At 43.7% G+C, this 12182-nt stretch overlaps 1 protein-coding gene across 2 annotated transcripts in view; it reads right to left on the reverse strand.

Moving 5' to 3' along the window:
- LOC123747821 (1,5-anhydro-D-fructose reductase-like) overlaps positions 1-12182 on the reverse strand; it is a 143315-nt gene that overhangs the window by 1400 nt on the left and 129733 nt on the right. The gene's annotated exons all lie outside the window — the stretch shown is intronic.

Below are 12182 nucleotides of genomic sequence, written 5' to 3' on the forward strand. Positions count from 1 at the left end.
TATATAAATAAAAAGGTAAATGTTCATTTGTTCTAAATCGCTAATCTCCGAAAGTTCTTCACCGATTGCTTTGAAATTTTCACAAAACGTTCCATTCCCATCCGAGCGTGTTTTTAAATATACATATAATATAGATGTCACGTCTGTGACGGGAAAAAAAACATGCTTTTTTTGATGCAGATGGAAATCTTCCCTTACATGAGGGAAGATTTCCCCCATGTGAGCGAAATCTTCGAAACCTCTTTACAGATTGCTTTGAAATTTCGACACAACGTTGCATTCGAATAAACGCATGTTTTTATATATCTACTATATATATGCCTCTCCTGTGACAGGAAAAAACATGCTTTGTTTTGAAAAACAGCGCCATCTGTTGGACGTAAGAGCAACACGCTGTAATCTTAGAAAGTTCTTCACTGATTGCTTTGAAATTTTGACATAACGTTCCATTTGAATATGCACATGTTTTCATATACCTACTATATAGATGCCACACCTGTGACAGATAAAAACATGTTTTCTTTTAAAAACAGCCCCATCTATTGCATGTAATAGCAACACGCACTACGCTAAATATGTTATAATTCCATTTCAATGTTTTCGATTGCATTGCTAAATTGAATTTTCTTAAATTTTGATTTATTTTCATTTTGATTTAATTATTTTGTGTGACATTGTGTTGGAATTGAGCTGTGTTGTTTACCATGCCGTTTATTTCATGAGTATAGTTTATTTTTTTATTTGTTTACTGTTTTTCATTTTGTTTTTTAACTGTTCTTATTTTTCGGTGATGGGAACATTAGATCATTTGATGTTCCCATTTTTCTGATAGGAGCATCAGATCATTTGGGAGTGCATTGGAAGAGGGAGTGGAGAATGGTATGGAGCGGACGGGGGGAGAGGGGGAATGATGGGGAGGACGAGGGGACGACAAAATGGGTAATGATGAAGAGGGCATTGCTGAGCCACAGCAATGCGTGGCCAGGTACATTTAGTATATTTATAAGTGTCTGTAACTCTCCCTTAACTAAAGAACAGAAAGATGTTATGAGAAGATTGTCACGACTTGTCACGACAAGTTTGTTTCGACTTGTCACGACAAGATTGTCATGACGTCACAACAAGGGATATTTACACTGATCGACGTACCTATCGTTTCTGGTTATTTAACCTAAAAACTTAGGTTAGACAATGGTAAAGTACCAAAGTTCATAAGTCTTAAGCCCAACACCAAAATAAAGCAACAGCATGAACAAAATAATGAGAACAGAGGAAGGAGGTCAACAAGGTGGCACTATTGAGAGTCAGAAAAGTGTACTCTAGTGTCATAGTGAAGCAGATCAGCATTTAGAGATTGACACATCGGCGTAAGCTGTTGTGTCAACCTGTCCTCACACTTATTGCACCGCAATATTAACCTAATTTCCCACAACAATGGAGATTTAACTCCACATTGATATAATTGAGATCACTGCAACATTAACTTTCTCGTTTGGCTAATGAGAATCGGCCTAGATAGATTGAGTGACTTTCCAAGAGTTGAAAGCTTATTGTTAGACAAAACCAAGTCATATATTACGCTTGGAAAATCGTGGGAGGTGACTGACTACACAGTTACGTAGTCACTTACGGAGAATACAGTCACTTACGGAGAAAAATAATACTATAACCTTGCGACTTACGTCAGAGGAGGGAGGCACCCAGCGCACAACACGAGGGTGTGTAGGAAACTTACCACAGGTTCCTGGAAGCTTATAAATGTGGACCAAAGTTGAGATGGAAAATGGGACACAGCGGAGAGCTAGAAACAACAATGTATAGCTTATAATTACTAAATAGGAGCTAAGAAGACCTCTAAAGGAACTTGATGCATCGAGAGCAGACACAAGACCTGATATATTCATAGCTTCTGAACGAGGCTCAATGGCTGCAATGTAGAAGAAACCATTTCCTCCTCAGCTCTCTCTTGCCTATTTATTGCCTGTCCCTACCTGTCCTCATCACAATCGACTTGAGAATAGCACCGTTTCGGTCCAGGACCGACCGAAACGTCGTCGTCCCTTCAACTTCTAGTGTGTGGTCTGGTCAAAAACAGCAAAGATGTCAAAATGTTGAGATATTAAAGCGGTATCCCTCAAGGCTCGGTCTCGGACCGTCTGTTCTTTGTAATATATTCGATTTATATGACGGAGTGAGAACATACATTTTATTATTAGCAAACTTCGCAAAGTTAATCACGTGAGGAAGGACTGACAAGGAATATGACTGCAATAAAACCTTGATAATCTGTGCGAGTGAGTAGACACTAAACTGATGGAATTAAATTCTAATAGATAGGGCAATGAAATGTAGAAATGGTACATATTTAAAGTACAGAACTCAATAGAAGGAAGAAAGTTAATAATAGAATAACGAGAGAATATCTTTTTAATAGGCAAAATAACACCATCAACAGCATACAGTATATAATGATTATATCAAATCTGTACTTGTAAAACATTACAACGTACAATGTGCATCTCATGAAGAACGAAAAAGAGATTTAAAAAGTCCAAATGTTTGTGTGAGGGATGTGAACACCTAGAGGGTTCTAAGCACTATTAGGATTCCGAGCACCTGGAGGGTTGTGAGCACTTGGAGGGTTCTGAGCTCCTGGAGGGTTCTGAGCATCTGGAGGGTTCTGAACACCTGGAGGGTTCTGAGCACTTGGAGGATTCTGAGCACCTGGAAGGTTCTGCGCACCTAAAAGGTTCTGAGCACATGAAGGGCTCTGAGCACCTGGAGGATTGTGAGCCCCTGGAGGGTTTTGAGCACCTGGAGGATTCTGATCACCTAGAGGGTTCTGAGCACTTGTAGGGTTCTGAGCACCTGGAAGGTTCTGCGCACCTAAAAGGTTCTGAGCACATGAAGGGCTCTGAGCACTTGGAGGATTGTTAGCACCTGGAGGGTTTTGAGCATCTGGAGTATTGTCAGCATCTGGAGGGTTGTGAACACCTGGAGAGTTCTGAGCACCTGGAAGGTTCTGAGCACCTGGGGGTTTCTGAGCACATGAAGGGCTCTGAGCACCTGGAAGGTTTTGAGTATCTGGAGGGTTCTAAGCACCTGGAGGATTGTGAGCACCTGGAGGGTTCTGAGCATCTGGAGGATTGAGAGCACCTGGAAGGTTCTGAGCACCTGGAGGGTTCTGAGCACCTGAAGGATTGAGAGCACCTGGAGGGTTCTGAGCACCTGGAGGGTTTTGAGCACCTGGAGGGTTCTGAGCACCTGAAGGATTGAGAGCACCTGGAAGGTTCTGAGCATCTGGAGGGTTTTGAGCACCTGCAGGGTTCTGAGCACCTGGAGGATTGTGAGCACCTGGAGGGTTCTGAGCACCTGGAGGATTGTTAGCACCTGGAGGGTTCTGAGCACCTGGAGGATTGTGAGCACCTGGAGGGTTCTGAGCACCTGGAGGATTGTGAGCACCTGGAGGGTTCTGAGCACCTGGAGGATTGTGAGCACCTGGAGGGTTCTGAGCACCTGGAGGATTGTGAGCACCTGGAGGGTTCTGAGCACCTGGAGGATTGTGAGCACCTGGAGGGTTGTGAGCACCTGCGGTGTTGTGAGCATCTGGATGATTATGAGCACCTGGAGGGTTATACCTGGTTGATGGGGTTCTGGGAGTTCTTCTACTCCCCATGCTCGGCCCGAGCCCAGACTTGACTTGTGAGAGTTTGGTCCACCAGGCTGTTGCTTGGAGCGGCCCGCAGGCCCACATACCCATCACAGCCCGGTTGGTCCGGCACTCCTTGAAAAAAACAATCTAGTTTCCTCTTGAAGATATTCACGGGTTTTCCGGCAATATTTCTGACGCTAGCTGGTAGGACGTTGAACAACCGTGGACCTCTGATGTTCATACAGTGTTCTCTGATTGTGCCTATGGCATCTCTGCTCTTCACTGGTTCTATTCTGCATTTTCTTCCATGTCATTCACTCCAGTACGGTGTTATTTTACTGTGCAGATTTGGGACCTGTCCCTCCAGTATTTTCCATGTGTATATTATTTGGTATTTCTCTCGTCTCCTTTCTAGTGAGTACATTTGGAGAGTTTTAAGATTATCCCAATAATTTAGGTGCTTTATCTCGTCTATGTGTGCCGTATATGTTTTCTGTAAACCCTCTATTTCAGCAAATCTCTACTGCTCTGAAGGGGGAAGTGAGTACTGAGCAGTACTCAAGACGGGACAACACAATTGATTTGAAGAGCACAACCATTGTGATGAGATCTCTGGACTTGAAGGTTCTCGTAATCCATCCTATCATTTTTCTGGTTGACGCAATACTTGCTTGGTTATGCTTACTAAACGTTAAGTCGTCGGACATCATTATACCCAAATCCTTGACATGCTGTTTTCCTACAATGGGTAGATTCGATTGTGTTTTGTACTCTGTATTATGTTTAAGATCCTCATTTTTGCCGTATCTGAGTACCTGGAATTTATCACCGTTAAACATCATGTTATTTTCTGCTGCCCAGTCGAAAACTTTGTTAATATCTGTTTGTAGTTTATCAATGTCTTCAGCAGAGGTAATTTTAATTCTTATTTTTGTATCATCTTCAAAGGATGACACGAAGCTGTGACTTGTATTTTTGTCTATATCTGATATGAGAATAAGGAACAGCAGTGGTGCAAGGACTGTACCTTGAGGTACAGAGCTTTTAACTGCGCTCGGACTCGATTTTACTTGATTGACTGTTACTCTTTGTGTTCTGTTCGACAGGAAATTGAGTATCCAGCGTCCTACTTTACCAGTTATACCCATTGACCTCATTTTGTGTGCAATCACTCCATGGTCACATTTGTCGAATGCCTTTGCAAAATCTGTGTATACGATATCTGCATTATGTTTTTCTTCTAATGTCTCAGTGATTTTGTCATAGTGGTCAAGTAGCTGTGAGAGGCATGATCTTCCTGCTCTAAATCCATGTTGGCCTGGATTGTGGAGGTCATTGGTTTCCATGAATCTAGTGACCTGACTCCTGATCACTCTCTCAAATACTTTTATTATGTGGGAAGTTAGTGCAACTGGTCTGTAATTCTTTGCCAATGCTTTGCTACCTGCCTTGTGTAGAGGGGCAATGTCTGCTGCTTTAAGCGCATCTGGTATCTTCCCTGTGTCCAAGCTCTTCCTCCACACTATACTGAGTGCCTGTGCTACTGGCACTTTGCATTTTTTTTTATAAATATTGAATTCCATGAGTCTTGACCCGGGGCTGAGTGCATGGGCATAGTGTCAATTTCTCTTCCAAAATCTGCTACGCTCGTGTTGATATCAGTTATATTTACAGGTGTTTGGATATCATTCATAAAGAAATTGTCCGAATCTTCCACTTTCATGCTGTATATTGAAGTGCTAAACATGTCCTCATACTGCTTTTTTAGGATTTCACTAATTTCTTTGTCATCTTCCGTGTATGAACCTTCAATAATACGAAAATGTCCAATACTGGCAGTGGTTTTTTGCTTTTGATTTAGCATATGTGAAGAAATTTTGTGGGTTTTTCATTATTTCTTGAATTGCTTTCTGTTCTAGTTGCCTTTCTTCAGTCTGATAGGAATGCTTCAGTCTCTGTTCGATTTCTTCAATCTCCCTGTTTAAATTATTTCTTTTTTGTATAGAGAGTCGTGTCTGTTTAAGCATTTCCGTTAGTTTCTTACTTCTTTTTTAATGTCGTCTGCGTTCTCTTTCTACATTTGACCTCTTTCTGACTTTCCTCAAAGGAACATGTTTCAGATAGACTTCATATGCTTCAGAAGTCAGTTTTTCTATTTCTTGTGTAGGATTTATACTTCTTAGAACATTTTCCCATATAATGTTTGTAAGTTCCCTGTTTATTTTCTCCCAGTCTATCCTCTTATTATTAAAATTGAATTTATTGAATAACCCTTCTCGCTTGTTGTTTCTCTTGGGCCTACTACCGTTATTATATTAGTTTGCACTTTAATGAGCTTGTGGTCCGAGTACGTAGTGTCTGAGACAGTAATGTCTCTGATTAGCTCCTCATTGTTCGAGAATATCAGGTCCAGCGTGTTCTCGTTCCTAGTTGGGTTCTGTAATCTGCTGACTGACCGAGAATTTGTCATAGAATCTCAGTAGTTCTCTGACCTGTGATTGGTTATTTCCAGGTTGATTTCCTGCTATAATGTTATTGTTTACTATTTTGCCATTTTAAACTGGGTAGATTGAAGTCTCCAAGGAAGATAATAGCTGGTACTGGGTTTGCTAGGTTATCAAGGATAATCACTATTTTGTGGATCTGTTCAGTGAAATCCTCAACTGTTGCATCTGACGGTTTGTATATTAAAAATAATAAGTAGATTCATATTTTCTACCTTGATTCCAAATACCTCTGTGCATGCCAGCTCCTCTTTAATATTCAGACCTACTCCTCCACTTGACCTAATTACTCTGTCACATCTATAGAGATTAGATTATTATTCGGAATCCAGATTTCACTATCCATGTGGTCTTTTTTGTGGGTTTCTGTAAATGCACAAAATATTGAGTTCGACCACACACACACCCACACACACACACCCACACACACACGCACAGGGGCCTCGTAGCCTGGTGGAGGGGCCTCGTAGCCTGGTGGAGGGGCCTCGTAGCCTGGTGGATAGCGCGCAGGATTCGTAATTCTGTGGCGCGGGTTCGATTCCCGCACGAGGCAGAAACAAATGGGCAAAGTTTCTTTCACCCTGAATGCCCCTGTTACCTAGCAGTAAATAGGTACCTGGGAGTTAGTCAGCTGTCACGGGCTGCTTCCTGGTGTGTGTACTCACCTAGTTGTACTCACCTAGTTGTGTTTGCGGGGGTTGAGCTCTGGCTCTTTGGTCCCGCCTCTCAACCGTCAATCAACAGGTGTACAGATTCCTGAGCCTATCGGGCTCTGTCATATCTACACTTGAAACTGTGTATGGAGTCAGCCTCCACCACATCACCCCCTAATGCATTCCATTTGTCAACCACTCTGACACTAAAAAAGTTCTTTCTAATATCTCTGTGGCTCATTTGGGCACTCAGTTTCCACCTGTGTCCCCTTGTGCGTGTTCCCCTTGTGTTAAATAGACTGTCTTTATCTACCCTATCAATCCCCTTCAGAATCTTGAATGTGGTGATCATGTCCCCCCTAACTCTTCTGTCTTCCAGCGAAGTGAGGTTTAATTCCCGTAGTCTCTCCTCGTAGCTCATACCTCTCAGCTCGGGTACTAGTCTGGTGGCAAACCTTTGAACCTTTTCCAGTTTAGTCTTATCCTTGACTAGATATGGACTCCATGCTGGGGCTGCATACTCCAGGATTGGCCTGACATATGTGGTATACAAAGTTCTGAATGATTCTTTACACAAGTTTCTGAATGCCGTTCGTATGTTGGCCAGCCTGGCATACGCCGCTGATGTTATCCGCTTGATATGTGCTGCAGGAGACAGGTCTGGCGTGATATCAACCCCCAAGTCTTTTTCCTTCTCTGACTCCTGAAGAATTTCCTCTCCCAGATGATACCTTGTATCTGGCCTCCTGCTCCCTACACCTATCTTCATTACATTACATTTGGTTGGGTTAAACTCTAACAACCATTTGTTCGACCATTCCTTCAGCTTGTCTAGGTCTTCTTGAAGCCTCAAACAGTCCTCTTCTGTTTTAATCCTTCTCATAATTTTAGCATCGTCCGCAAACATTGAGAGAAATGAATCGATACCCTCCGGGAGATCATTTACATATATCAGAAACAAGATAGGACCGAGTACAGAGCCCTGTGGGACTCCACTGGTGACTTCACGCCAATCGGAGGTCTCACCCCTCACCGTAACTCTCTGCTTCCTATTGCTTAGATACTCCCTTATCCACTGGAGCACCTTACCAGCTACACCTGCCTGTCTCTCCAGCTTATGTACCAGCCTCTTATGCGGTACTGTGTCAAAGGCTTTCCGACAATCCAAGAAAATGCAGTCCGCCCAGCCCTCTCTTTCTTGCTTAATCTGTGTCACCTGATCGTAGAATTCTATCAAGCCTGTAAGGCAAGATTTACCCTCCCTGAATCCATGTTGGCGATTTGTCACGAAGTCCCTTCTCTCCAGATGTGTTACCAGGTTTTTTCTCACGATCTTCTCCATCACCTTGCATGGTATACAAGTCAAGGACACTGGCCTGTAGTTCAGTGCCTCTTGTCTGTCGCCCTTTTTGTATATTGGGGCCACATTCGCCGTCTTCCATATTTCTGGTAGGTCTCCCGTCTCTAGTGATTTACTATACACTATGGAGAGTGGCAAGCAAAGTGCCTCTGCACACTCTTTCAGTACCCATGGTGAGATCCCATCTGGACCAACCGCCTTTCTAACATCCAGATCCAGCAGGTGTCTCTTGACCTCCTCTCTCGTAATTTCGAACTCCTCCAAGGCCGCCTGGTTTACCTCCCTTTCTCCTAGCACAGTGACCTCACCCTGTTCTATTGTGAAGACCTCCTGGAACCTCTTGTTGAGTTCCTCACACACCTCTCTGTCATTCTCTGTATACCTGTCCTCGCCTGTTCTAAGTTTCAATACCTGTTCTTTCACTGTTGTTTTCCTTCTGATGTGACTGTGGAGTAGCTTTGGTTCGGTCTTGGCTTTGTTTGCTATATCATTTTCAAAAATTTTCTCTGCTTCTCTTCTCACCCTGACGTACTCATTCCTGGTTCTCTGGTATCTCTCCCTGCTTTCTGGTGTTCTGTTATTCCGGAAGTTCCTCCACGCCTTCTTGTTCAGTTTCTTCGCTTCCATACATGCCCTATTATACCATGGATTCTTTTGTTGCTTCTCGGATTTTTCCCTTTGGGCCGGGATGAACCTGTTTACTGCCTCCTGACACTTTTGGGTAACATAGTCCATCATACCCTGTACAGACTTGTCTCTGAGGTCTGTGTCCCAAGGTATTTCACTTAGGAAACTTCTCATCTGTTCATAATTCCCCTTTCGGTATGCCAGCCTTTTGATTCCTAGTTCTTTTTGGGGGGAGATAAGTCCTAGCTCTACCAGGTACTCAAAGTTCAATACACTGTGGTCACTCATTCCCAAGGGCGCTTCCATCTTAACTTCCCTTATATCCCATTCATTTAGGGTAAATATCAAATCAAGCATTGCTGGTTCATCTTCTCCTCTCATTCTTGTTGGCTCTTTGGTATGCTGGCTTAGAAAGTTTCTTGTTGCCACGTCCAGCAGCTTAGCTCTCCATGTTTCTGGTCCTCCATGCGGGTCTCTGTTCTTCCAATCTATCTTCCCATGGTTGAAGTCTCCCATAATTAGTAGTCCAGATCCATTCCTGCTAGCAACAGAAGCTGCTCTTTCTATTATGTTAATGGTGGCCATGTTGTTTCTATCATATTCCTGTCTAGGTCTTCTGTCATTTGGTGGTGGATTATATATGACTGCGACTATAATTTTTTTCCCTCCATTTGTTACAGTACCTGCTATGTAGTCACTGAAACCTTCACAGCCCTGAATATCCATCTCCTCAAAATCCCAGCCTTTTCTTACCAGCAGAGCTACACCACCCCCACCTCTTCCTTCCCTCTCTTTCCGCATAACATAATAGTCCTGTGGAAACACTGCATTTGTTATTGTTTTCGTGATCTTTGTTTCTGTGAGGGCTATTATGTCTGGGTTTTCCTCTAGTACCAGTTCTCCAAGCTCATTTGCTTTATTTGTAATTCCATCTATGTTAGTGTACATCGCTTTGAGGGTCACTTTCTTCTGTCCCTTCTCAAATCGCCTCCTTGGTGAGTGTTCTGCTGGTGGGGGAGGCTGTTCCATGGGTGTGAGGACCTGTGAGGTGGGTAACAGGATCTCAGAGGATACTGGAATGAGGGGCGGGGGATCCAGTGAAGGGGGAGGGACAGGGAGGGTATGGGGTGAAAGGGGAGGGAGGACGGGAAGGAAAGGGGGGGAGGGAGGACTCGGGAGGAGGGGAGGGGTAGAAGGGTGGGGATTGGGTGTGGGGGGAGGGAGATTTGGCTGAACTTTTGAGTGGGGGCAGGGAGGGTTTGGGGTAGGGGGGTTTTGTGTGTGTGTGTGGTGTGGAAAAAAAAAAAAAAAAGTAGTTAGTAAACAGTTGATTGACAGTTGAGAGGCGGGCCGAAAGAGCAAAGCTCAACCCCCGTAAAAACACAACTAGTAAACCAATAGGTGAGTACACACACACACACATATATATATATATATGTCGTACCTAGTAGCCAGAACGCACTTCTCAGCCTACTATGCAAGACCCGATTTGCCTAATAACCCAAGTTTTACTGAATTAATACATTTTCTCTAATTTTTTTCTTATGAAATGATAAAGCTACCCGTTGGAGCCGAATGTGTGGCCACACGAAAGGCTGCGAGGCCGTAGCGCAGCTTCATAGTTGTTGCAACACACAGAACACTCCTCTGACATGTTGTTATCAGGCAGGGTACAAGTCTGCTTGTCACAAGTTGTACAGCTCCTCCAGCTCCTCAGATGGTGGGCAGGAACCATGGATGCAGTGAGCATTTTCTCTCTGGATTGCCACACTAAGGCGCTGAAAAAGAAAACTGGCAGCTCTAGGGTCTCTAGTTGTTTCGATTAGCTTAGACTCCAACTCCTTCAAAAAGCTAGCAGCACTTTTACCCCAGGCACCAAGTGTCTCTGAGGCAATGGGGACAAAATTGTAGTGGTGCTCAAGGTCTCTGTATTTACGTGACTTGGCCGCTTCCCAGTGATTGGCAGCTCCTCTTGCTTGTGTAGCACTGAAGTCAACATAGGTATTGGCTAAAGTTGAAATGCAAGTGTAGTCCCACACCAACTGTCTACCATTCTTCCAGGGGTTCACCGTGATTCCGTCTGGGCGACCGACAGGCTCATCAGAGTTGCGGGACATTAGGTAACGGGGCTCTCTCTCTGCTGGACAACCGGTTGTGGTAAGGCTTCTCTTAATAATGTCATTGACCTCGCCGTGTCTTGCATGACATCCTCCTGTCCTTTGGCAGAGAAGGCCATGCCGTCCGTACCTGTCGGCCACTGCCTCGCCGCAAATACACCTGTATTCGGTGTGGATTGGTGCAGGGAGGCGGAGAGCCACGGCAATTCGGAGGGCCTGCGGTGTGAGACGGGTGCCGGTTGCTGACATTGGGGTTGCTAATAGGAAATCACCTGCATGGGGAGCTGCTACAGCTCTAAGTCAGGCAGTGTCATGTGGTGTTGTCGCAGCTTCTAGCAAAGTTGCAGCTTCATGGTTGGCAATGGGGCGATCCCAGCTGGATTGCTTATGGGCTTCAGAAGGCGGTGGTTGGGGTGCTGGTCCTGCGAGAGAGACCCATTTGGTTGTGCAGTCTGTGAAGCTGGGCTCATGTACCCCTGCCTGTTGAACTAGGTGCTCAGGTAGGATTTCCTTCACCAAGTTGCCAGACCCCACTGAAGAGGACAGGAACGCTGGTACAGCAATTTGTGCTGCTGTGCGCACGCCAAGGCCCCCGAGTCTGACAGGAAGGGAGGCCTGTTTCCACTGTGAGTCGCTGAGGGAAAGATTGAGGGCTTTTTATAGTGTTGATTTCAGCAAGCTGTCGTACTCTTCTAATTTAATATTGTTGAAAGATGGCGAACATCTTAGAAAGTAGGTCAGCCTGGGGAGGGACAAGCATCTGGTGATGAGGTAAAGTGCATCATGAGCATCGATGTCTTCAGTCCTCTCATTCATCCTCTTCAGGTCAGTGATCTTACCAAGGACCTCGTCAATGGCATTCCCTCCAAGAGGAGCACCTAGGAGTGTGCTGTCCTCAGGGTTGGTTATGTGAATGTCAGGCAAAACAAACTTTATTTGCTATATTATGTGCTGGTTGGTGGAGGTATATATATATATATATATATATATATATATATATATATATATATATATATATATATATATGTATGTATTTATATATATATATATATAACAATTTTGTTTTTAAACAAATAAAACAAAAACAATAAAACAATAAAATTTTTTAAACAAACGAACATTTCCATTTTTATTTATATAGATATAGACATTTGTGTTTGTATTTTTTGTTTTTTGTTTTTGTTTACGTTCTTATTTAGCCACTAGCAGTCATATCGTTTCGGAATAATCCTTAATCCTAAATTTTCCCCTAAATACAACCAGCCTAAT

This window comes from Procambarus clarkii, chromosome 25 (assembly GCF_040958095.1).
Source record: "Procambarus clarkii isolate CNS0578487 chromosome 25, FALCON_Pclarkii_2.0, whole genome shotgun sequence".
Lineage (NCBI taxonomy): Eukaryota > Metazoa > Arthropoda > Malacostraca > Decapoda > Cambaridae > Procambarus > Procambarus clarkii.